Genomic DNA, 26,203 nt, shown 5'->3' on the forward strand with positions numbered 1-26,203 from the left:
TAAATTGAGATCAGATTACACATATTTGTAGTTGTAAATGAATATTTATTTTTGGCTGTCTAATTTGTCATTTAGAAAAATGTTATTTTTAAGGAGCGGGCACTTCCCAAAAGGCAAGTCACTATTTGTTGTTTTTGTGACTTCATTTTTGGACATTCCTAAGTCCTTGAAGACTTATACTGCTTTGAATTATTTTTTTCTGTAGAGTGAGGAACTAGAAACTAGCATAAGCTACCTATGTATTTATATAGACCGAGCTGTAGTAAATCGATATGTTGCTTTTATTTGAAGTTAACACTTTGAGTGTTTATATTGAAGGATTCGTTTTGTTCTAGTTTAAGTAGTATCCATATGCTAAAATAACCTGCAAAGCAAACAGTTACGCTTTCCAAAGTAGAACTGAAGGGCTTCAGCGTGCTGTGAGAACATTTTAAATTTTATTAATCGGGTTCCTGCTTGCATTCCTAATTCTCAAGTAGAATTTATCCCCCGCAAGTCTTGCAAACCACCTAACACAGTATCTTAAATGTATTGGATCTCCCTCTTTAAGCAGAAAGTTCTTAAGCGCCTTATGCAGAGCTGCCGTAGTTGAGCATCAAAGCCCTTAGGAGATGAAGAAACTAGGACACCTGGCAAGCACACTGTAAACACACACGCTGATAGGATTGGTTGTGTCTCAAAATACAGTTGTATAGGCTTTCTTTTTAAAACATTGCCAGAGGAGGAGCCAGTGCTCACCTTTCCCTGAGAGCTGGTGGTGGATGGACTTGTCTAAAGAGTAGACTGTGTTCTAGTAGTTGAAACCTGGGCGCCTGGTCCCTGTGCCCAAGGCGTTCAAGCCCACATCTTCCCCCACCTCTGCAGCTGTTGCATAGGCTGCAGTAAGTGAGTGGGAGGGCACGCCTCTCCCCTTGTGTTTAACCTGGGCCATCTCATGGAAGATGCAGCAGGTTGCCCGAGGCTGACATGAGGGAGCACCAGAACCTGACTGTTGCAGCAGTTTGTGTGTTCCCCTGGGAGGAGGGCTGGGACCTAGTGCTTGGTTGCTGATGATGAGACTGTTATCAGAGGTGAGAGTTTCCATGACATCCTCCACGTTTCAAGAGAGGACCAACACTTGGACTAGTTGCTGTAGGAGGAAACTGGGCTCAGGAGAAGAATGGGCTCAGGTCTGGAGTGGGAGGTGACAGCTGTTTGTAGCTTAGGAGCTACAAGTGGGGAGCTGTCACTTGGAGCTGAAGTGGGGAGAGCGTCCAGTGTTTCCTACCAGAAAGCCCCATTTCCAGTGCAGGAATCTCCCTCCTGGGCCACCTCTGTCTTGTGCTGTATTTGTGTGGCGACAGGCGTCAGCCTGGCAGTTTTGTATTTATTATGCAGCTTTTTAGGTGTTGTCATAACCGATCCAAACCACAGATTTGGGTGTCTGTGACCTGACCTGTAACTCCCATTCCCTCACCCAGTTCCGTGTTGAGAGTCTTCCTCCCTAGCCTTTAGCAAAGGAAGAAGTAAGGTTGTATCTTCACGTGATCTTTTCACTTGGGTCTCTCAGGCACCCTGTGAGCATCAACTGATGAGGAGAGGGAAATTCCTCATTCCCTCATATTTGACATGCTTAGCTGTGCAACTACAGCGTTTCGTCGTTTTAGGGGTGGGAAAGCACCTGGTTTGGGGGGGAGCGTGGATAAGCAAGATTGGTGTCTAAATTTATTTCAAAGCTCCTTTATTCAGAGAGATATCACATCTTATTTCTTGGCAGTCTTACTTGAAACTCTGAGGGCGACTGGCAAGCTGCTAGTGCTAAGTGCCTTGCCAAATACTATTGCAAAAGTACGCACTGCAGAAGTTGCATAACTTTATAGACTGTTACATTTCTCTTGGAGTAAACCAAAGGGCTACCAACTTCAGATCCTTTGCCTCCGCTGAGAAGCAAGACTGACACATTTCCACCTGCTTATGAGGCACCAGCATGCTGCTTTGCTGCTGCTGTCTCTTCCAGTTCTTGCAATCAGTTTTCCTTCAATGGTACTTCTCCATCTCTTGTTCACTGTTGTGAAATAACTGAGGAAACAGAACTATTTAAAATGTTTCCACGGTATTGTTAATTGCAAAATATTTTGGAACAGACATCAGACCAAGGAAGGCTTTGCCTCTGCTTCTGGACTTAATGTTGCTAATGTAGCAGGTGTATCAGAATAGATTTGCAGTGCCCCATGGAGTTATACCTCATATTTGAGTGTTTATTGAACAACTGTGGGATTGAAGTCACTCCCAAGTATTTGTCAATATAAATCTGATATCTAAATATATGCAAACCCTGTGCCAATTTTTGAGATCTCGTAACTTTTCTGTTTGCTGTTAAAACAAGGCACTCATTTTTCAGAAACTATCTTGATAGCTATTTCAGGGCTTTGCATCATTACTCTTGGCTCATATGGATATTTTAATGAGAAATTGCAGGCATTGGGGAATTGTGAGGATTATTGTCCTGTGATGTTGCATATAAGATTGCATTACAGGGACGTTTCTGGGTTCAGCGAGGACGATATGCTAAAGGGGTAAGTGCTGCTTAGTGCTAAACATCTTAAATTATGCAGTTATTCCAGCTAGAAGGAACCTTGGGAGGTGTCGAGTGCAACCTCCTGCTTGAAACAGGGTTAACCCTGAGTTCAGACAGGGTTGCTCAGGGCTTTGTCTAGCTGGGTGTTGAAAACCTCCGAAGACAGAGGCTCCACAGCTCCTCTGGGCAACCTGTCCCAGTGGTCAGTTACCCACATAGTGATTTCCCTTCTCGTGCAATGCAACGCAACGCAGCAAAGAGTCTGTCTTGTTAACCTTCTCAAGGACATTGGGAGGCTGCTGTTAGGTCCTCCTGAAGCCTCTTCTCAAGGCTAAGTGAGTCCGGTTGCTCCCACACACCTCCCAGAGCACGTGCTGCAGCCCTGGACAGTCTCTTTTCTGGCCTCTTCTGTGCCCTGTGTAGTTCCTGCTTAAGTGCAGGAATGTCAGACATATGTATTTAAATGCAAATGTACCCAGTCTGCAGGACTCTGTGACAGAACTACTGTGTATTTAGATTATGATAATTTAGGTTTGGACTTTTTTTTTTTTTTTTTGGCTTCTTAGTGTTAGGTATTTATAAACTGGGATCACTATCAAGCCCCCAAATAGGTTTCGTACTAAGTTTAGTAGATAAGTAAGGACTCAGCATTCAGAAAATGAATGCTTTTACTTAAGCGCTATGGAATTTCCAGTTTATGGTATGTGTTTTGCTTTAATGTTGGGAAGAGCATGGAAGAGGGATAAGAGGTAATTAAAGAAAAAAACAACTTTTATACTCCCTTTGGATGGGATTTAACCATACCTTGCAAAAGCAAGAAGCATTAAGTCTATGAGTTTGGAATGCTACCAAAAACTACAAAATGGAGAAAATTGGAACAGTTCAGAAACAAAGCTACCTGGCAAAAGTACCCAGACTGTCAAACGCCTGAAGACAAGTGCATCGAAGAAGTGAGAGACTTCTGCTTCCTTGATGCAGTAGTAATGATGCATCTTGATAATATTATAGAAAAAAAAAAAAAAAGAAAAGAAAAAAGCTATGTTTTTAAGTAAAAGAAGTATGTAGCATTAAAAAGCATATAGCAATGTTTTATGAGAGGTAAGAAATGAAACAGAAGGGGGTTATCTAGAGTCATAGTAGATGCTGACAGCCTAGAATCCAATTTGCCTCCTGATATTTTTTTTTTTTTTTCAAATACTAGGCCCTCCTGTTTCATTTAAGTATTTAATTTAAGTAATTAATATAATGGTGTTAATCTAATCTCCTGGTACTCGTGGTAAATTTTTTGTAAATAACTAATTTAGCTTGATCAGTTGCTCTTACAAGGGGTTCTGGATTTTCAGGCTAGCATGGAAATTGTTAGGCAGCATTTTTGTATTAAAACATCTAAATTTCACCCTCCCAAATCAGCTCCTGGTAAAAGAGTATCTGTTGTCTTTGGAATTGCTGGGTCTAACAACTCTTTCCTGACATCCGTCTGTTTTCAGAGCCCTGATTGAAAACATATGGGGTTTCTCTGTCAGGGGACCCCAAAGCTGTCCCTTGGTGGCGTCCCTTGAAAATCATGTGACACTTGCAGCAGTGACAGAAAACCGGAGCAATTAGATTGCTCTGGCGAGAGAACCAGGGTGGCCAGGGTGCTCCGAAATTTTCAGCTGTGTTAGTGTGAAGTGTTTGAATCAAGAACAAACTGTGCTGTTTCCAATGAGGTTTTACATCTTGTGTATGTGTCCACACATATTATATGTAACTCTGAAGGCATATGCCGGCTAGATCAGTTTAACTTCACTTTTCTTCAGAATTTTTTGGAGGTTGGCTGCCTCTTTGGTACTCTTTTCATGTTAACTAATACGTTATGTGGTGGATGAATAGGATTCTTTATAGAATTATCTAAAACCAGGCACTGGTTTATTTGAAAACAAAGGGTTTCTTTGGAGCTAAGTTTAAGCTGGCATTGCCATGAATCCTAGAATTATTCTACATTTAAATGAGAGAACAGTGATGCACTTGTACTTGGGCTTTGAACAGCAGAGAGCTGTTGACCAGAGACTCGGAGACCGCTGAGCAAATCTTTCTAGGTTCATTTACCAAAGTTTCCAAGCCTACTTTTCTCTCCTTACACAGATAATGAAAAGCAAAGCTAAAAAGATGCTCTAAGTTGCACGGATCAATTTGTTTGGAGGTATGCAAGTTGTTCTGTGGTGTGTGATCAAAAAATATATAAAAACCTGAGTGCTCTGTAGCAATCTGAATGCATACTTTTTCTCTGTTTTGGGCTGGGGTGTGTGGGGTATAGTGTGTAGCAGCTAAACAATACCTCACTTGTTTATAAAAAAACTTGGGAAGAAGGGGTGAGAAAGAAGAAAATATTTACCATAGTTTTCTACCCAATTAAAATCAGAAGGCAGACTGAAAAGGAAAGAGTTCATCTACCATCCAAGCCAATTAAAAGTAAGTTTTGCTGCTTGGATGTCAATTTACACATCCAGGGCAATGTAAATTTAAACTAGAGGCTTGACTTAACCTCACCAATTCAGATGAACTTCAAATTTATGATTCATTTCGGTCATAGCATCTGGGTGTTCAAGCACATTTTATGTGAATTGACAGAGGCTATTAGAAATTCATAAACCGCCTTAAAATGTTAAACTTGTGGAGTACTTCACCAGAATGTGTAAATAATGTCTGTCTTGCAAACATAGCTCTGCAACATGAGCTGGCTGGGATTCTCAGTTAAGATATTCTTATGTTTGATGCCCTCAGCCATTTTTCCTGTTGTTTAATTATCTGGGAATAAAACCAGAATTCTGTAGCGTCTCTCATGTATTAAAAGGTATCTAGAATTTCAACTGCAATTTCAATGCAAACATTTCAGTTGTATTTGTTGATATTAGTTGAGGTTGGTTGTGTTTTTTTCTCCCATGTTTCACGTGTTTGTTTATAAAGAATTAAAATAGAGATGAAAGGAGGAATCTCATAACACTTACAGGGGTTTACTCAGAAATGAAACTGTAAACTTGTCAATGTGTGCAAAAATCAGTTTGCTGTTTTACATAGGAGCATCGCTTGAAGTGACCTGAAAGAAATTTTATTATCAACCACCCGGTCAAAGCCCAGATTATTATTCAGGGAACCATGTTGGATGCGTGAAGTGCACAGAGTAAGAAACAAAAGAGTCCTTGACAAGGAATCCAGAGGTGCCGAGTATTTCAGAAGCTACAGAGCAATGGCCTCATAAGGAACAGAGGATGGCCTTGCAGCTCAGACTCTAAACAGGCATGCACACACAGACGTGCAAATTTGGCCCTTCTTTAGGAAGAGAAAGTTGCATCATGAAATGAAAATATGTTGATAAGAAATCAGGAACTGGCAATGAGAAACTGGAACATTCTTTGTCTTGGTTAGTGTTTTATGACTCTGCAGCTGGAAAAGATTGATGGCTTGGGTGCTTGGCCGTTTGTTTTGGTTCTGCTATTTTAATTTATATGAGTCAGAAAGTCCCTAGACATAGGTCCTCATTTAAAGAAAAGAAAGAAAAAAGACAGATTATTAGCAATGTTATTTTAAAGCACATGCAGTTGATATATGAAAACATTGTGATGGTTTGTTACAGTTTATTTGCAGACCTACCAAAGACATCCATATGTCACATCAGATGTCAGTTAAAATGGGCAATATGCTGTCTCGAAACAGTCAGTGCCTGGTGCCTAGACACTTAATGCTGTCGCTTCAGTCATGCTTGTTGCTGCAAAGTGTTCAGATCTATCTAACAGTTGAGGCAAGCAGTGTTGTTCTGGTCTGCTACAGTTGATCTGTCCTGCTTTGCTCTCTGCTACGTGGATGCCTCTGTTGGTCCCTGGATTCCTCTGGTTTGGCTTAGGGCGAGTCTGTGTTACCGTGTTAGTTCAGTTCAGGAGCCTGCTTTTGAAGTACGTCCCTCACCACGTTTTGGTTCACTTGGCCGCCGGCTGATCTTGGGGAGCATGAGCTGGCTTCCTTTCAGATGAAGCCAGACTGGAAGATATTCTGCAGGAGTGCTTTTAACACCTCCCGACCATGAACGGGTGTCCTGCCTTCAGGACCAGGCTAGAGCTGGCTTGAAGCAAAACATACAAATCCTGCCACGCCAGCATAGGTGGTGTGGATGCTGCATCCTCAACATCAACTGCTTTCCTCCCTGTGGATGTGCTTTTCTTGCACTGCGTTACTTGCTAAGGTAGACACTGGAACAAAAACTACAGCAAGGGCAGATGCCAATACCTGGAACCTGCCTTTACTCTTGACCAGGTACAACCTCGTAAGTAGTTGCTCTTGAAAGTGTAACACACCTTTGAAACAACTCTCCCTGCAAATGGAAGTCTCAATTTTCATCTTTCTTTTTCTCTGTTTCCTGCCGGTCACTTGACTTCCCTCAGCGCTTCTCCCCTCTGTGCTTTCAAACCACTTTTCGTTCCCCTCACTTCTTGTTTGCCACCATCTCTTTCCTAGAACATTACTCCCAGCCATAAGATCTCAGTCTCAAGAGGTCATTTAACTGTCTCTGCCCCAAAGGTGCGATCTGTCTTTTATGAGCAAGTGTTTGCCTCAGCTGTTTTTAAAGCTCTTTCCTGGTGGAACCTCTTCCAGTGCTTCACTATCCTTCCATTATTTTTTGTAACATTCTTGTCTCCCCTCCTCCAGTGTTCAGCTTGAACCTTTCCTGTGCTCATTTTAAGCTCATTAGGACTTGTCCTATCCATACCTGACTGAAGAGACAATTCCTTTCTCTTTGTGGTAGTGTTCCAATGTGACAGCTATCCCTTAAGTGGTTTTTTTGCCCCCCTGTACTAACAACTAGCTTGTCCATCCCACTTCTCCATAAGTCACATTTTCTAGACTACTTTGTATTCTCATTACTGTTCCCTAGACCCTCTCTGGTGGGTCCACATCTTTCCTAGGTATTCAGACATGAACAGAGTAAAGTAGAAGGATTTTTTTTTTAGTTCAGCAGATTATGCTCAGGCTTTGCACTCCAACACTTTTTTAAAATTTTATATCTCACAGCAATGTTTGTCTTTCTTACAACAGCATGATATTTGTCTCATGACCCACTGTAGTCTGCTGCCTTGTTGTTTCCCATCCTGTATTTCTATATTTGATGTTTCCTGCCTGTGGGCAGCATCTTGTACATAACCTGCTACATTTCGCTCCGTCTTTCCAGATCACTATCCTGACGATGATATATTTAACCTTTGTTTCTCACATCCTAAACTAATACTTACTCTTCCTGCAGCTGTAGCCTGATTGTTAAAATATCTCGAGACAGTTTCAAAGCCTTACTAAAGGAAAGATGCGACATCTGTGGTTTCTCGCCTACCTATCTGGAAGGCCTGTCAAAGGAAGTTAGCAACATGATTTAACAAATCTCTTTTGGCTGCTAGTTAAGATTATCTTCCAGGTGCTGCTAATCAATTTGTCCTGGATTGTTTTTCCAGGAATTTGGAATTAAACTGACTCATTGGGTCTCTAATTTCCTTACCTGTTGTTTTTTGTTGCTTTGTTTTGTTTACTTGTTTGTTGTTTTCCATCGTGCACATGGGCACACGCTTTCATTCACATTCTCTCTCTTTCTCTCCTTCCCCCTGAAATCTTACCTGTCATTGCTATTATTTATGCTAATCTCTGCTTGGATTTGACCCTCTTGGTGAAGACTGATGTCCTAAACAGGATAGCCTTCTGGATGTCATCTCTAATCAGTTTTTCTCTGTGTTGACTAGGGCAGCAAGGTTTTTCTTGCTCTTAAGCTATAAGCATATGATAATAAGGGGTTTTTTTGTTGCTAGCCAGGTTTTTTTATTTGCATTATAGTTCTGTCTTAACCATGCTGATTCTCATACCTATGTACTTACGCAGATTTTATACTTAACTGCTAGCAATTTGACCGTGTTTTCACATTCTATGTCTGTCTTGACAAATAAGTCTTGCGCTACAACTGCTGTTTATTTTTATAGGGCACAAACACAGATTATTGTGTTGTATTGTTTCTTGGAGGAACTGCTGCTTTCTTGTGTCTCCTCTTAGTAGTGTCTCTTGTGAGGTCTCCTCTTTACCTGAGTATGTTCACATTTGTCTTTGTTACCTTTATGAGCTCACTCTCCTCTCATTTTATGAGGGTTACTCAACTTGTCTTCTGAACTGGTTGCTCTCTATTTGTCTAGAAACAAAGCTAAAGGATCTGCTGCCTTCTGTATTTTCTCAATTTTTTAATTAAAAAATTGCTAATTTTGAAATACAAGAGTGTGAGTCTAAACAACAATAAAGCTTCATGTCAATTCCTGGGCCTTTGCCCCTTATACCACGTGGCTATCAAGATACCATGTGTTGTTAGATTCCCATTTCAGGCTTTTCTGTTTTATTTCCAAGTTGCTAGCTGTTTGATACATAGATTTGAGATATCAAACAAATAAACTGGGTGTTGCTAGATATTTTTTAATGGCTTCATCATCGTTTAAACTGATTAGCCCTGTTAGTGCAAATGGCTTGCTCTTGCAATGCTTCAGACTCTGCTGACTACCTACCGCATGTTGTTGTGCACAGTGCCAGTGGATCTACTATAGTGGGAAACATCAATTTAAAAAATAGAGGCTGTGCTTTCAGATTTACAGAATCATGGAATGGTTTGGGTTGGAAGGGACCTTAAAGATCATCTAGTCTAACCCCGTCTCCATTTCTGGTCTGTAATCTGAGCCCATCTGTGGTGGGTCCAGATTTCATTCCACAAGGTGTTGATACTGTACAAAGGTCAGATGCTGGATCCAAACTCTTCCAACCATGGATTTATTTCCACTGGTTGTTCCAGCAATGAAAGAGAAAAATTTTAACAGAACCGCTTCATCAGAATGAACGGTTGTATGACTTGAGTGACCTTGGCAATTTGCTGTAAATGCCTCCCCTTGCTGTTTTGAAAGGGGAATGCCATACTGCGTTCCACTCCTCAGCGAGAACTGAGCCTTTGCACATTCACCCTTGGTGACACGAATGATACTAAAAGCTTACCATTGACTTTCTTCAAATCCAGGGTGAGTCAAAAAGGCAGAAAGAGTGTTCCCACCCTGCTAAGGGAAGCCAATCCATGCGGTGTTTCCTTTGAATTAAAGCTGGGACGACATGTGCTGCTGCTCTTTCAAAAGAAAGGGATTTGGTTTTCCTGACCAGGGTCTTAAAAGCTAGGAACAGAAAGGTTTTGAAACTTTAAAGGATTACTGTGTAGTCCGTTGAGCATGATAAGAGGGGTGCGTGCAATAATACATATCTGTATGTATAAATTTACATCTTGGTCATTGGCAGCCACTAGGCTCTTGAAGCTGCATCAAGTCCACGTTATGCTAGACATCTTGCACAAAATTAATAAAGATGACCTCTTTTCCAAAGAACTGTGCTCTGGGTTTTATTCCTCCCTGGCAAGAGAAGACAAGTCACAGCTGCAGCGTGAAAAGGATCCTGAACAAGAGTGGGTGACAGTGGCATTCAAGTGTGGAGAGTGCAGGAAGAGAGGGGTTGTGAGCGAAGAGCTGCACCTCTTGCAGGTTGAAACCCTGTGGGTTTCCTCCGGTGAGGCTGAGCTACAGAGAACGGGGAGGTGGAGGGGCAGGATGTAACATGGTAGACAGAAATTATCCTCCCAGTGAAGGTAAACAAGAAGGATGATACAATAAAAAAATGGGAAGAGATTTTCTTAATTGCCTATTTGTTATTACTGTTTGCAGAGTGTGTTTAATTGCCTGCAAACTTTCATCTGTGCTGATGAAGGAGGTGCCCAAGATACAATGCTATTTAGGGTTTAATATAATAATTAAGCAGGCAAGGCTTTGCCAGTTTGTCCTGATCGCAAAATGCTTTTTTAGGCTTCTGTCTCCTTTTCTCCCATTTGCACTAACATATCCAGCCCAATAAAACTTACTGTGATTTCGATGATAATTTATTTGCAGCCCTTCCTATCCTGTACCTAATTAGAGATTAGCTTTAGCGAACTAATTTACTGAGCATATTGACACATGCACCCAGATACTCCTAGGGAGCTCTGATCTCACTGGGGTTGCCGAGTGGTCTTCCAAACATTTGCATGTAACCTGGGGGTTTTGCTGTTGCTCTGTACAGATGAGCAATCAATGTTACATGGTGCTACAGAATTAGGGCTGGGGTGCTTTTAGAAGAAAGTAAGAAATAGACTGTTTTCTCCTAGCTGAGTAAAAAGGCTGTCCTTTGCAAGTAATCTGCCTCCACTGTGGGATAATGAGTAAGATGCGCTAGGAGTTTGGAAGACTCAAGATCTCTTCCTTGTTCTACTGAAAAAACTTTCCACGTGCCTTGTTTGAATCTTTGAGTCTGTGTTGCAGGCACTTCTTATTACTGTTTCCATGTTTTACAATGTAGCAGGTCTTAATTTTATTGTTCATTGGAAGCTGAATAGTCTTGGCCAAGAAAATGCTGCTAATGGCAAAGAAAATATCACTTAATCTATTTATTGGGATTCAGACCTTGGTTTATTTATTTATTCTCCTTAGCCAATACCTGGGATTTTGTTTGTTTCTTTAATCTGACTTCCTTCCAAATTTGTGATACCTTCTGTGCCAACTTACGACAGAATTAACCACAGACCAGTGTCAGACCTATTTTCCTTTTAAGGCTCTTCAGTAAATTCACTGCTTAACTTTTCAGGTCTGGGCAGATTATCTAGCAGTATTTGAAGATTTTTGAAATGTAAGACAAATTCCACAATTTATGTGTTCAGAAGATACTGATAAGTATTCTCTGAAATAACTTTTTGTTAGTATCCAATTTACTTTCCTTCGTAGTAAATTTGCCCCCCTCCCCCCCCCTTATGCTTGTGTGTGTATATATATATATAGATATAGGGGGGTTTTGCCTTAAAAAATAAATTTGTTTTGTTTTTGTTAAAGGAGTGAGAGTTCTGCATGTTTTCCTGTCCCCTCCCCCAGACACTACAGGAAGTCATGGGCTCTGCTCTCAAATTTCCTGGACATGCAATAGAACAAAACTTCATATAAGTCCCTGTAAATTAAATAATCCCACCATCTTCCTGTTTTCATACTCCTGCATTTCTAGCATCTGCACAGGTATAGTTTGACTCCATACCTGCCCACCATGGTAGGCATATTAATGCTTTCAGGTTTGCATTTATATGAAATGTCCAAAATGTCTTTCTCTTTGGTGTTAGCTTAATGTTTTATTTGTTCTCTTTTTGTCTCCCTCAACCGCTGGTCCTTTGGTTAGTTGATAGAAACTCTACTGTCCCTCCATTATCCCATAAAAGTGCTAAGCTGCTCTGGCTTATATGACTTGAGACATCCTTCCCATAGACCAGATTTTAAAATGTGGTACTAGTTTAACTGTGCAGGTTCACAATGAATGCAATAAAATGTATATGAAAAGCTTTATTGAGCAATTATGCATGTAGGAATGCTGGGATCGGGAGTCAGCAGTGTAAACAGCCATCTTGCTTGCTCTGACTTTAAAAGAATTATGTACAAAAATGTTTTTGTCCTCAGTACTTCTGCATTTCTGTTCTCAAAATTAGGCATTATTCTCGTAAGAGTGAGAAATAAACAGTACTTATGTTTTCTGATTTTGATGATGCTTCTGAATCAATCAGTGGAGGCAGATGGGTGAAGGATGAAAATATCTGTAATTACCTTGACTTTAGTTTAACGGAGTTACGTGGTGAGGACCCCTTGGCTGGTCATCTGCCTGCCACCCCAGGCTCCCTAGGGGAGGTGACCGTGCCAGCAGCACAGGCGTTCCCTGCGGTTCTGGTGTGCTAACAACTGTGTGCGGGTAGGCGTAAATTGGTGGCAAACAAAGAAAAAAAATGAGCGGCGTAGGCCTGGGAGAACCGCAGTTATATAAAGGTGAATGATGAAACATTATTTCTGAAGTGGGTATTTTGAAGGGCTGTTACCGCAACACTTTTTATATAAATGAAAGGTACATTTGAATCGGAAGCAATTTGGTGTAGAAACCTGCTAGTGACTCATTCCAAACCTGAGGGGAAACAGAGCTAGTGCAGCCCAGAGAGACTTTTGAGTGCTTGCATGGTATCTGCTCCAGATTGAGGTTAAATTTTCATCATTTAATACAAGCGTGGAAGATACCAGCTCCTGCCTCCAACACTGCTTCTATTAGCATCCATTAGTGTGGTGCATATTCCAGTTTCGGAATCCTCATCACCATTGCAATTGCATCCAAACAGAGGTTGATTATTGGTAGTTTCCTGAACATTGTACAGATTCTGCACAGCTCCCATATTTTACTACCAATGCAGTAACAACATATTTATCAAGTGCTTCAGTTCATGAGATGTACAACATCTTGACTTCTCATGGTTTTACAAAATTCTTTATCTTCTTTCTACAACAAAATTTTTTCTTTGCTTAATTTGAAGATTTATAAAAACATTTAATGAATCAGGTTGACACAAAGATTGCCATGTAATTACAAAACTTTGGCATTTTGCTCTTTTGTGTTCTTATGCAAGCTTAAACTTGCACTGTCATCTACAAAAATTACTTTAATTTGTACAGCATTGTTGGAGAAAACTGTAGTTGAGTAAGACTTATTCTTGATTTTGTGCCTTATAGAAGGAGAACAGTAGCTTGGATTTGTGTGCAGGAACATTTTCGTATGAAACATTTGACTAATTTGAACAATGACTGCAAGAAAAGAGCATGTCTTTTAAACAATCTGGTTATTACTATGCCTTTAAAATGGCTGTATGTACATCAAAGCTAAATGTCAATAGATAGAATTTTGTCGTAACTTCTAGGTAGTATTCATGTTCCATGCTGTAACCTACAATATCTTTCCTTTTTCCCTGTTGTCCCTACCACCCAACACCATGACAGCTAGCATCAAAAAATTGCTGACCTGAAAGATTAAATACTGCCATGTTCCTTTTTAAAATTGCATAATGCAGCAATGGTCTTGAGTTAATACTGAGATAACAGGGATTTATTTAATTGTTGCTTATGCTTCATACTCAGATTTACAATATTCCATTAAGTGGCTTGTGCTAGATTGCCATAGTATACAAGGAAGGATATGTTAAAGAAAAATTTAGTTTAGTAGAGTTCAAAAGTTGATCATCTGTCCTCTCTCTCTGCTTGTTCTTGGACATCCTATGTTGTATTGGTATTTCCTGGTATAAGAGGACAGGATGTATCATTATATAAATTTATTGCTGATGTATCTTTATATAAATCTATTGCTGAAACTCAATAGTTCAGACCCACTGACACTTAAAACACTGACCAACAGCTCCCAGGACTGAAAATGAGAGTATTTGTGCTTGGAGAACAAAACCCAGACTCAGTAGATGGACATACATCTTCTCTGTGGGTCAGGAATAGGTTGGGCATCTGGCAAACATGAGGAGGCAGCTAGATAAACAAGTAAACAAAGTAAGGACAGCAAATAATAAACTCTTACAACATTTTGCTTAAATCTCTGTCCATTTTGGATTATGAGATACAGCTTCTTGCTTTGGTAGTGGGTTTTTTTAATTGTTGCTACCTTTTTCTACTCCAAGTTGGTGCGTCATAGTGCTGTAGTGGAATGCATGCGTCTTTTGACATAAATTGTTAGAAGTATTAGTAGAGTAGCAAACACACATCTGATCTATTCTGTAGATCTTAGGCTGCCTTTAAAATGATGATATTTTGGAAAAAGGCTGCGAGCCTTTTGTGAGGGGGACACCCCCCCCAAACCAACACCCTTGTTTAGTTTTATTTGAATAGAATACCAGTAAATAGCTTAAAAATGCAAACGTGGTGCTGTGTTCTTGCTCATCTCTGCAATTTGAGGAAGAACTCCTGACATTCTGGGTAGACCCCACCTACATAACATTGTGTGCCAGAGCACTTGTTTACCAAAGCATGTTTGTTCACCCCAGCCTGTATTTGCAATTCTAGTAGAACGTGCTGTAGCTGGGATTCAGGAGGCTGAATTAAGAAACATCCATACAGAATTACTACTTAGAGAGCTTTTTTTATTTTATACTTAGCTTAGCTTTGGTATACCTTCCTGCACAAACTGCTCAGATCTCCTGCAAACTCAGATACTTGACCTGTTTTATAGAACTTTATTTATAAACTGAAAACTTTTGTCTTTGTTAAGAGCAAAATGCAGCTGGGAGGTTTTTTAGCACAGTTGGGAGGTTTTTTAGCAACTTAGACCTTATGAGCTATATTGGATAACTTCAGCTTCACAATGTTTAACAGTGCAGTAATTTATTACTGTGTCGTATGCATGTCTGCTGAAACTAGTCCCAGCACGTTAGCATATACCTGTAAGTGGTATATTTGACATGTCAAGCACATATGTTGCTATATATCTATCAAGCAGCCAGTTACTTTGTCCTTTTGTTATTTATGTATTCACCTTTGTAGGACTTGGTGATAAGTCAAGTCCAATGAACTTGGTTTTCCTCATATTCTTGGAACCCATGTAAATCTTCTATGCTTCCGTGTAAGCAAGGGGAGGTGGCTTGAGGCTGCATGTACACTGTGCATCTCTAAGATAAGTGAAAACTCAAGTAAACTAGGCTATCTGGACTTAAGCCTTCATACTATTATTCTGCTTCTGGTAGCTGAAGTAGTTTGTGGAGATTTTGCTTGGGTACCTGCTCCAGACTGCACACTTGCAGTGCGTGAGGGTAGGTGGAAGGCAAAAAGAAATCTGGGCCCAGTGGGCAGTGAATAATGGTGTATGTCCATGTTCTCTCAGTTAGTGGTGCTTCTCCTACCGACATGGCTATAGCTGGACCACATGTCCTGGTGGAACCCTGCCAGCTATTGCACCAGTAAGTGAGCAGGATGTAAACAGCAGGGTTTGGGTCAGAAGTGAGCTTTGTCAGGCAGTTCATGTGCACTTCACCATTCACTTTAAATGCCTTGCATGATAAGTAATTTTTAGAAACTAATCTTACGTTGTTTGCTTTGTAGCAAAATACAGTGTTCAACTTGCCCTAACTGAAAAAATACTCCAAAATGACTGATATGGCAGTAACAATACATTTTGGTGGATGCATGAGGGAAATAATGAACTTGAGGAGGATGAAGTGAGGAAAATAGAGATGCATGTATTGAAAATGCAGATAATGGTACTGCTTTTTTATCTTGAAATTCCATCATGCATTTATTCATTTTCTACCAAAAATTGCTTGTCTCTATCAAATTACCCAGGGGGTTGTTAGTTACAACATAGTCTTGCACAAAAGGAATGAATTTTCCTAAATACATTTATGAAAATACACAGAGGCTTCAAGTAATCACAAAACATAAACAAACAAAACTCTTGCATTAAAGGTAAAAAGGGTAACTCATGGCCTTGTCTTCATGTTTTCAATTTGTTTTCCATCTTTTAAAAGTCTGTCTAATGCTTGTGACAGTAAATTGGTTTGCATGTTTATGTGTTCTCTAATACGCATGTATTTGGTTAAAATGTGAAACTGGATGGATTATAAGTCAATATCAAGCTGTTGGGGGATGTCTGTGCTATGTCTGAGGTACATACAGCTTTTCTACAGGAATGAATCACTCACGTTTCCTCCCCACTACCACTCGGCCCATTATGCTCCATTTGCTACCTCCAGATCTTTATGCATATCAAGTACTTTCCCACAATGAGGTGATCGCCAGGTCCATGGTTTGTCCATAGTTGTTGCTTGAAACAGATTTCTTCTCATTGTAAAAGACCATATGCAACGTAACCAAACATAAAGTATATGAAGTACAGCCAGAAACCCCTGGCTTGTAAGAAAGCAGCTCAGAATATAGTGATCCCTGCATCTCAGGGAATGAAAATTCTTTGAAGTGGAGTAAAATCTGGAATATGAAAGTGGCCTTTGTGAGGGGACAGGGAGGCATCCCTAGGCAAAGTCTCTGGTACTGTGTGAGGAATGAGGGCTATGCTTGCACTGAGGTGGGATCTGTAATATCTGCCCTATGTCTAATTTTCCTCAGAGATGCCTCCTGTCTCCTGCCTGGAGGTGGTACCAGGACAGAACTTGAACTGTTTGCATTTGTTTTGGAGCTCTGGATACCCAGCAGACAAGCAAGAGTTGCTGTTCAGCCCAGACCGTAGTATGTTAAGAAGTCCCATATAGGTCTGCTGAACGTTCAGAGTGCAGATACTGCTTCTGGGAAGGACCAGATATACATGCTGTAGCATTAACCAGTGTAAATGTGAATGCACTTAAGACAGAGGTGCCACTGAACTCCTTCTTAGTGGGACTTTTCCATGTGACTGAGAGTATTTGCTGTTTACTACAGTTATTCTTGCACAGAGAAACTCTCAGCCATTGGCTTCATCATCCCAGTGTGTAAATGCATTGCTGAATAGACTGAAAGCTTAATCTATTTTTAACAAAAAACATAATTGCTCTGAAGAGCACTGGCAGGGAATCTTCATTTCCAAGGTACGCAACAATGTACTTGGCATACGTGTTCCCCTAGGTAGGGATAAACTCACTTTTTTAATCTTTCAGTTTATCTATTTTTCCTTAATTCCCTGTGACACTGCTGGTTTTGGCACAATGCTTGCCTCTGTACTAGCGTTCATCTTCAGTTGATTTAAACCAGTTTTCTTCTTAGGTTCTGTGAAGAATTTCTTTGATGTGGTGCTGTTGTCATTGTTCTGGTTCATGTTATGCATACTCTGATGTTTGTGAAATAATGCAATTTATTACAGTTTTTCTATAGTTTTCCATTATTTTGGTTTGTGGTGTTTGCTATGCTAAGTGTGAGCCTGTGTAGTGTTGTTGCAGATAACTGGTTTTGATCTTCACCAGCCTCTGTGTGCCAGGACATTCTTCTTGTAATACATGGATAGTAGTCTTTGTGTCTGGAGTGCTGGAAAACTGTCAGTTGACTGTGAATGTCTTTCAAGGTTGGGAAGCCTCCTTTTACTTACCAGGTTCTTCTGCTTTGTCAAGAAATAATACTGAATCTTTCGGTCGTACTTGTTTAGGTGGCTTGTGGTAGTTTCGGGTAGGTTGGTTGGTTTGTTTGGGAGAATGGGTTGAAGTATATGTTCACAACAAATCAGTCTTTTAAGTATTCATTTCATACCTTCAAATTGAAAGACTGTCTCTGTAATCCAAAGACATTTTGTGGTTGATCTAGTGTACAAAAAGATAGTAGGGAAGAAAACATTTCCCCTGCGCAGCTCGTGTAAAACTGAACCATTATTCAGACTTCTTTAATAAGCACAGGCAAGCAACTATGAAAATTACTTAAATGAAAGCTATTAATATGCATACATGCATTAAGTGTTACAAAACCAGCTTTGGTAAAGAACAGTTACCTGGTGACACTGTTGCTTGCATGTACACTGTGAGGTTTAAATCTCGTCCAGCTGACATTTCTTCCACAGTTTTAACTCTCAGGCTTTCAGCTTGATTACTTTCCCACTGAGGGCCTTCTCTTATTTGATTTTGTCCTCAATAGCCCACATTTTCCGGTAATCTCATGTGTCCAGGGAGTCTATCGGAAGACTGTTTTCTCCAGTACATGACTCTTGGGTATCATGCTTTGCAGTGCTGAATGCCTGGTCCCAACTGGCCCATTCCCAAGCCTTTTCAATGTCCTGTTCCTAAGCAGGCAGTGGGGTATGAACGTGGATTAATTAGCCTCCAAACAAGAGGCTGGGAAGCAGTGTAAGAGTAATTGATAGAAAAGGGCATATCTATCTTCATACATTTTATGGTGTCTTTGCGGCTGCCAGAATCCCAGGTGTTAAGACAATTTTTGCTCTGAATTACTGTGCCTGCATCATTGTGAGGCCCATCCATTGCAGCCTGAGGCTTTCCAAAGGGTGATGTCCTCAGACTGTTCAATGCTGTGTAGGTGGATACAACCTGCTTGGAGTTGGGTTCTTTGATTAAAACAATTGGCATATGCAAAGTTAACTACAATAGCCATCAGTTGTTTCCTGAGTGAAGTCTAAGTTTTGGGCTTCATAGGCTAAAGGCTAACAATAATTACTTAAAAGATCACTTCATATCTATTGCAGTGTCGCATCGATGCCTTTTGGAGGGTTTTAAACAGACATGCATTTGGTTTAACCAGAGCTGCTGGTATGCGAGATACTGTCATAGAGTGGTTTTTGATTCCAAGCACAATCTCATCTTAGTGTCCAAACCTGATGACTCTATTAATGGTCTGTTCTGGAGCAAGGAGGTTGTGTTGTCCCTGAGCGTGAGGAGTAGGATAGAAAGCTTGGTGTTAAAAGTGATAGGCTGAGATACTCCTTTGAAATGCAGGAACTGAAACAGAAAGCCGTGGTGTTGGTGTTTGAAGCTGACAGTGAGGTAATGATTTTGAGGTGCTACTCAGTTGACCCACCGTGTTTTAGCAGTAACTAAAAATACTGGACTATGCTCATCACATGGTTTGAGCTGTGCTTGTTGTGTGAATATCTGAATATATACTAACGTATCACAGAATATACATACAGAACAGTGTTCACTAACAAAGCTCCTGGCTACGTTTAAACAAGTCGTCTGCATTCCTGCTTGTCTTTGTCTTTTACAATGTTTTTATACTGTATTTTTGTCTGTATGGTTCTCTTGATGTTGTAGACCTTTGATCTTTGGTCAGGGACAAGGTTTTCATACTATTTTAAGGACATTTTCAGTAAAAGCAGAACATAATAGTTCAGATTGTTGCTACCTGCTCATACTGTGCTTGGAGAAACATGTTGAAGGTACCCTGCATTTCTGTGACCTCTTGCATTTGCAATGGGTTGAGATGGGCCCTTCGTTTCTCTTCTCTTTTTCTTCTTTTCCACCCCCGCCACCCAGTCACTGGTATTCTTCAGCAAAGACTTTAAATAGTTGGGATGACAGCACAGTACATGGATTTGTAACATTCTTTAGAAGTGAAGTACTGCAAAGCAGTGGAAGCGAGATTCTTAGTGTGTATTCCTTGCCCAGGAAACATAAATGGGGAATGCAAGGGAGTTCCCAGGGTCAAAAATGTCAGAGCGAATGCTGACCTTTAGCTTCACTTAGCAGGCAAGTTGAGTTCCATGTGTTTCTGTGTGTGCTACGGAGTTAACCACCAGGTATCCACATTGACTTGAGAATATTAGCCTTTAAAACTCATCAAGCAAATCTGTAAATTAGGATTTATTTAAATTCTCGGACCTTAACGGTGTTTTGCATAGTATGATGCAGTAGACGGCTGAACATGCTGTGGAATTCATTCAGGCAAATTGCAATTTAAGGATATGTACCATGTTGCTGCTCTGTAATTACTTAAGGTAGAGCACAGGTGCAGAATAGTGAGAACTACATAAAATTAACCAGTTGACAGCCCAGTCTTCAAGAGTTTCTAGCTGTGAGAAAGGACAAATAGCCATTCTTTAGTCAAAGGTTTAGGGCTTAGACTGTGTGGCCAGGTAGACAGAGTTAAATTATCTCTAGGCCAGGGTCGTCATCTCTGCTTTCCTGGCTTGAGGCCTTTCTACTTACTGTAAATCAGTCCAGTGGCTCTGTTCAACTGATCTGCTGACAAGTGAATGATTAACTGAAAACTATCAACCAGACAGAAGATGAACACTGCTAAACAAGTGTAGAGTAAAATAACTCTTAAATACAGATTACCTGATTAAATTATTTGCCAATAATCCAATATTCTAACCGACGGAAGTTCAAAAGTGTTCTCCTCTGGGGTTCACAACGAGAAGTGCTAACGAAGTTTCTTTAATAGCTATCTATGAATGTAAGGCAAATACCTCACCCAATCCGAACAAGCAAGAGAAGGCTGTTGCTACGATGCAGAGTATCTGGATCTAGCAGTGCCCACCCAAAAATACGAAACTCCAAAATCAGGAAAGGGCAGGTTAGGATGGGAAAATTCCTCATTTCTTCCTGTGTGGACTCTACTGAAAGGGAAACTTGTAATCCAGTTGACTTGTAGCTTGTATGTACACAGTTACAACACGCTAATCCAAACACTGATGTATTTTAAATAATGCCAGGCTGCTTCTCTGGTTTGTTTTTGGAGAGTGCTTGGATGACTGTCAGTGTCTGACACATGAGTGTAGTATTATGCAGGAATACTTCTGCAGCAGGAATGTTCAGAAACAGGATCTCCCGAATCACTACTTGCCAGATGCTTGCCAATACCTGTGACTGTTGAAATGAGCATCATCATGTCTCGTCAGGCCCAAATACAAGTCTTGTGAAGACACGCTTGTAGAACGTGGGGCTTCTCCATAATCAATAGAACAACTTCCTGATGAGAACCTGTGGGGGTTTTGTGGCACCTAGGTGTTAACATCAGTTAAGACAGTGAAACGGGCTGTGGTATTTTCACACTTGCTCATTCTTTACACACAGGTTGAAATCCTGGGAATCATTTCAGGTATTCATATGGAGGAAGCTAAAATGGCATTGGCTTTTACCTCATCCCGAGTGTTACCATTTGCATTAGGTATTCTTTGCCTCTTAAGCCTTGTCTGAATGATGAACATACACGTTTAGAGACCACAGCAGATCCTCAATGAACAGGAGCTTTTAACTTAATGGGTGCGGTGGTCTGTTCTGTTAAACAGAATCCATGCTGACTCCTGGTAGTCCTAGACTTTTACATCTATTTAAAAAAAAAAAGCAGAAGTGATACTGCTATTGAAAGAGCTTTTTTCTGGAATTTATATTTTTGTAACTGTTCTGTGGCCTCAGTCTGCTCAGGAAAAACTTACCAAGTTAGTTATACTTTGTTTTAAGAGGTCTAGTTGAATTTTAACTGGGGTATTGAAACTTACCCTCTAATTTCAGAGGGTGCAGAAACAGTTCTCTAAACAGTGCTGGATATTTTACAAACCTACCTCATTTTTCTGTGTTATTCCTTTGGCACATACAGAAGGGGGAGAGCTTTCATTACAGGCAGCTGGTTGGTTTAACGATGGCCTTGCCAGGGGATTGTGGGCACCCCTAAACGCACTGAGGAGTTAAACTGAAACCCCTCTTGCGAGCAGGTTTGTTTGGGTTTTTTTTAAGATTATTCTTACCAGAGTGGCGGCTTTGCCGACGCTGCTGATTTTCCAGAGTTTCTGTGGGGAGCCGCCCAGCAAAAGCGGGAACATCCCCCGGGAGCTGCGGGGCGGAGGACGGAACTTTTTTTTTTTTTTTTTTTTTTTTTTAATTTTTTTTCTAAAAAGGGGGTGGGGAAGGAAACCTGCCCTCTCGGCCCGGGACGGGGTCCGGGCCCCGCCGAGGGCCCGGGGGTGGCGGCGGGGCAGCGGCCGGCGGAGGGCCGTGCCGTGCCACGCCACGCCCGGGCCGCAGCCTGGCTCCGCGGGGGCGGAGGGGCGCGGGAGGGCGGCCGCGGCCGGGCGCCGGCCCCGCGGGCGCGTCCGTGGGTGGGCCGGGGCGGCTCGCTCGCCTCCGCACGCCACAGGCGGGGTCGGCGCCGCGCTCGCTGTCCCGCGGAGGAAGGCAATGGGGGGTTAACGTTCCTCCCGCCCCCCTCCGGAGCGGCGGCCGCACGTGCGGGGTGGGTGCGTCCGTGCGGGGGCGGGCGGAGGGAGGGAGGGAGCAGAGCCGCGTGCGCCGCCGTTGCCGCTCGGCGGGGCGGTGAGGTGAGGCGAGGCGACCCGACCCACCCGTCCGCCGGGCGCCCATCCCGCGGCGGCGCTGGCCTCCTCTCCTCGGCGGCGCCGCCGCCTTTCGCCTTTTCTCGCCGTTGGGGCCGCGTGTGCGTCAGCCTGCGGGGTTCCGGGGGCGGGCGCGGGGCGGCGGGGCGCCGCCGGGCAGGGGGTGGCCGCGCGGGGGAGCGGCGGCGGGGGCAGCCGCGGGGCGCCGCTGGAGCGGGCGTGTGAGGCGTTTGTAACTTCCTAGAAATAAGGGAGCGGGGAAATGGTTGTTGGGGTGAAGGTGAGCGGCGTGGTTTCGTTCCCGAGCTACGGGAGGTGCAGCGGAGCCGCTGGCCTCGGTTGTGAGGGAGGGAGGCGGGCGGGCGCGGGTCCGTTGTACGTGCTGCGCTTCTCTGCCCGTCGTTCGGCGAGGGCTGTATGCCCGGGGGCGTTACCTGCGCCGTGTTCGCTCTCCGTTCTCCCAGGGGTTCGCAGCCAGCGCGTAGCTGGTGTTCTGGAAGGGCGCAGCGAGCCTGAGGGAGGATACCACTGAGGTCCTGTCTAGAAAAACTAAAGCTTTTTAGGCAATGCTGTCTTGCAGGGATTCGGGTACCCTTGAGGAATTGAATTTTGTGGAGGTTGGTTAAAAGGCAAGTAGTAAAGTATCAAGGCTAAAGCTGTTTTGACAGCTCGTCTTTTTTTCATATTGATAGGAATTTTCCTTCTCTAGCAGCTCTTAAAGGTGTAACTGTTCCGCCTCTAGATGTGCGGTGCTTTTGCAGTATGGAATGTTCATTTCTTAATCCCCTTTAAACTTCAGATATGTTTTCGTGCTGGTACTGCATTTCGTTTCAACACGGTAATGTCACTTGAATGCCGTTATGGTTCTTCCAGTTACTTGGCGCTGAAGACTTCGATGAATATCACTTGCTACAGTACTCTTGTAGCTAAGTTTTGGGTGTGTTGGTTTTTTTAATGCCTTTCAATCATATATGAAGTTTGTTTAATAGCCTTATGCAGAATGAATCTGTATTTTTAAAGGCTGCTGTTATTCCATTTTGGGTTCTTTTGATGTTAGTGCTGTTTCACTCTGAGTGTCTGAATACAATTCTGATACTTTATTTTTTTTTTGTCTTCACCTGCACACCAGTCTCTTCAATGACTGTAATATGAACTAATGATAAAAAAGGAAAGTGTGTATGGAGGAGTGTTTTCCTGAAGGCTTTAAGATACTTTAGATTTCAGGAAAAAATGTTATTAGCTTTTGGAAGGCATTTTGGAAAATTCACTGTTAATGTTGCCAAGGTAGTCTCCATGCATGGTATTTCTAATAAAGCTAGAAAACTGACCTATTTTTTAAAAGATATTTTGAGATGCTCATTTAGGTCAGAAATACAGCATGTTTAACTTGCACACGTCACTAAGAAGTACTGGTTGTTTTAACAACCTTAACAATTTTAAAGCTGAAGAAGTAGTCACTAGTGGTTACGTGATGATGAGGAATTGTGTTAAAACTGCTTTCCGACCTTAATTCCCACCTTTGATTGTAAATTACAGCCTCACCACATCTGATGTTACTGCGCCAAATTCTGTTACGCGTGCATAAAACAACCGTTCTCTGAATCCTTGTAGAATTGAAACACCACCTTATTCTCTGTGGAGCACTGAAATATGTGAGAGGTCAACGTATGCTGTTACCTGCAAGCGTTTGTAAACTTGAAGAACGGACATAAAATACTAGCTGTCATTGTACTGATGTAACATGAGGAATCGAGTGCTGGTGAACTGGGCATGCAATTTGGATATTGCTAAAGGCCATTTCTCTTACTTGCCTTTTATGCTCCAATATTTAAGTTGTAGCCTTTTCATTATCCGACAGCCTTGTGGTTCTACGCAGCTGTGAATTCAGTAGAGCACAGACTTCAAAAGTGTGTTTTCTGGATTGTGAACTGTAGCTTGGATTTGCATATTTCATTATTCTAAAATCCAGATATATTCTGTTGTATGGATTTTACCCTTTTGCCAATTATAGTACATATAATCCAGTAACTTTCTCCATGTTTGATGAATTAGCAATAACATCAGTCTTAAGTAGATGAGAATTCTTTTAATGAAGTGAAACAGGGAAAACAGTCGGTGACTTTTGTTGAAGGCCATGTAAAAAGATGGGCAGTATATCTGGAATTGAAATTTGGGGTTCTCTAGCTTAATTTTTGTCAAGAAGGACAAAATGAGGCTGGGATTATTTGCTTTGTGTTCACTGACGTCTGACTGCCCTCTTATGTAGAACTGACTATGTTGCAAGTGACTGGTATCAGCTGTCTGTAAGGCCTCTTGAAAATAGCTCACAGTCCTGTTCCTACGACTTTTGATCTGTGCTATCCTGAGGCATCTACATTTAACTTTAATTGGACCTGGTGTGTAGGAAGGCTGAGGATGCACGCCAAGAGATGTGCACATAGCAGGTGTAATGCAAAGTAGATATTTTCTTATGTGCTCTGCTGTTTGTGTAAGTCATACCAGCTGAGGCACATAGTGACCTTTCCAGATACTGAGGACACAGGCTAAAGATGAAATTGTTATGGACCTGTGTTCAGGATTAAAAGACATCTGCCTCTTGTTCGCAGTATCTGTTCTTCAGACCCATTTTATTACTCAGGGTTTGCTTACCACAGCAAAGAAGCTGTATTCAGTCATGTAATAAACATGAATGCAAATAGATCCAGTCCAAGCCGTGAATTTTCTTATATGCCGGTTAGAGTAATTTATTGGAGCTTATTTTGGGCAGTGGGGCAGAAGGGATGTTCTTGGGTGCAGTAGAATCATGGGAGGGAAATGTTTGCCTCTATCAAATTTACTTTGGAAAAGTCAGGCAAAACACCAGTTACTTATTTCTTTCCCTTGGTTGAGTTTTCACTTTATCTGCAATCCTTTTCTACAAGTAGAAAGAATCAGTTGAATTGGACTTTGCCCACATTGCTGCAGAGTAGTGGTTTGCTTTCCATAGTGATGCTAGTAGAGATTTTTTTAAAAAAAAAAAAAAAAAAAAAAGCAAGGTAGTGGGTGGGTGTGTGAACAAGGAACAGGCTTTTTTGTTTATACCAATGGGTGAATTCTCAATTCTCAAATTGTAATTAGAAGGGAGTGTGGAGATAAGCCAAGGATTGGCCAGCGTATTTTGGTTAGCCATCTCCTTTTTCTTCATCAGGAGTATTTGTAGAGGTCTACACTGGTATTTAGTGTTCCTGTATTAAAAATCATATGTATGTGGTATTTAAAAGGATGGCCTATGTGAAACCTGTTTTCTTCAGAACCTAGTTATTCAACAGCTTCTGGCCATCCATCTCTCTTTACAGATTCGGTGATCTGTGTTATGCTTTTGACTCTGAAGCACGTGACTTCTACAGTCCCTGGCTCTCCTTATCCTTTGTTTCTGTCGCATTGGATTATGAATATCTTGTCTCCCATTTCCTGTGTGCCAGCAGCCTGTCTGGTAACGAGAGTGGGATGCTCTATTTCGTAATACAGCATTTGAGAAAAAGCTGACTTTCTGGGCTTTCTCAAAGATTGTGTAATGTCCAGTGACATGTTGAGTCATTATCAGGATATTTGTGGAGAAGACTGAGGAAGTGATGAAAAGCATGCCAAAGATGATACTTTCTCTCAAGTAAGAGGAAATAGAGTAATCTTTATAGTGAATAATAGATTGTCTCCTGTGTGTTGCTTTCTGTTTCTGCATATGCTGGCTCTTTCTGTAATTGGAATCACACTCAGGTGAGATTTTCAGCAGCTGGTTTTGCTGGTGACTCAGTCCTAGAGTAAGTCTTTCTAGGTAGATGATTAGTGTGTAGGGAAATGCCTGTTCTGTTCCAATGGGTGAGTATGGATCCTGGTGATTCTTCCAAGCGTGCTTGAAGGGAGACTGACTTTGGGGGTTTTTGACTGTTCTTGTCTCTGCTTCCCTTGTATTACTCAAAGAGTCGGAGTGAGTATTGATAGCTGATTTGCACT

General features: G+C 41.7%; 1 protein-coding gene across 10 annotated transcripts in view; it reads left to right on the forward strand.

Moving 5' to 3' along the window:
- Positions 1 to 26,203, forward strand: part of SGK3 (serum/glucocorticoid regulated kinase family member 3) — an 81,827-nt gene that overhangs the window by 19,682 nt on the left and 35,942 nt on the right. The window contains exon 1 of one of the 10 annotated variants that reach the window (XM_049829720.1): positions 744 to 881. The exons of 5 other annotated variants lie outside the window; for them this stretch is intronic. The gene's annotated coding sequence lies outside the window, so the exon portion shown is untranslated. Of the gene's footprint in view, positions 1 to 743; positions 882 to 21,438; positions 21,596 to 22,037; positions 22,114 to 22,204; positions 22,315 to 22,471; positions 22,494 to 26,203 lie in introns of those variants that run through there. 4 more of the 10 variants (XM_049829710.1, XM_049829741.1, XM_049829731.1 and 1 more) reach the window with 4 other exon arrangements.

The sequence above is a fragment of the Accipiter gentilis genome, chromosome 2, assembly GCF_929443795.1.
Source record: "Accipiter gentilis chromosome 2, bAccGen1.1, whole genome shotgun sequence".
Taxonomy (NCBI): Eukaryota; Metazoa; Chordata; class Aves; order Accipitriformes; family Accipitridae; genus Astur; species Astur gentilis.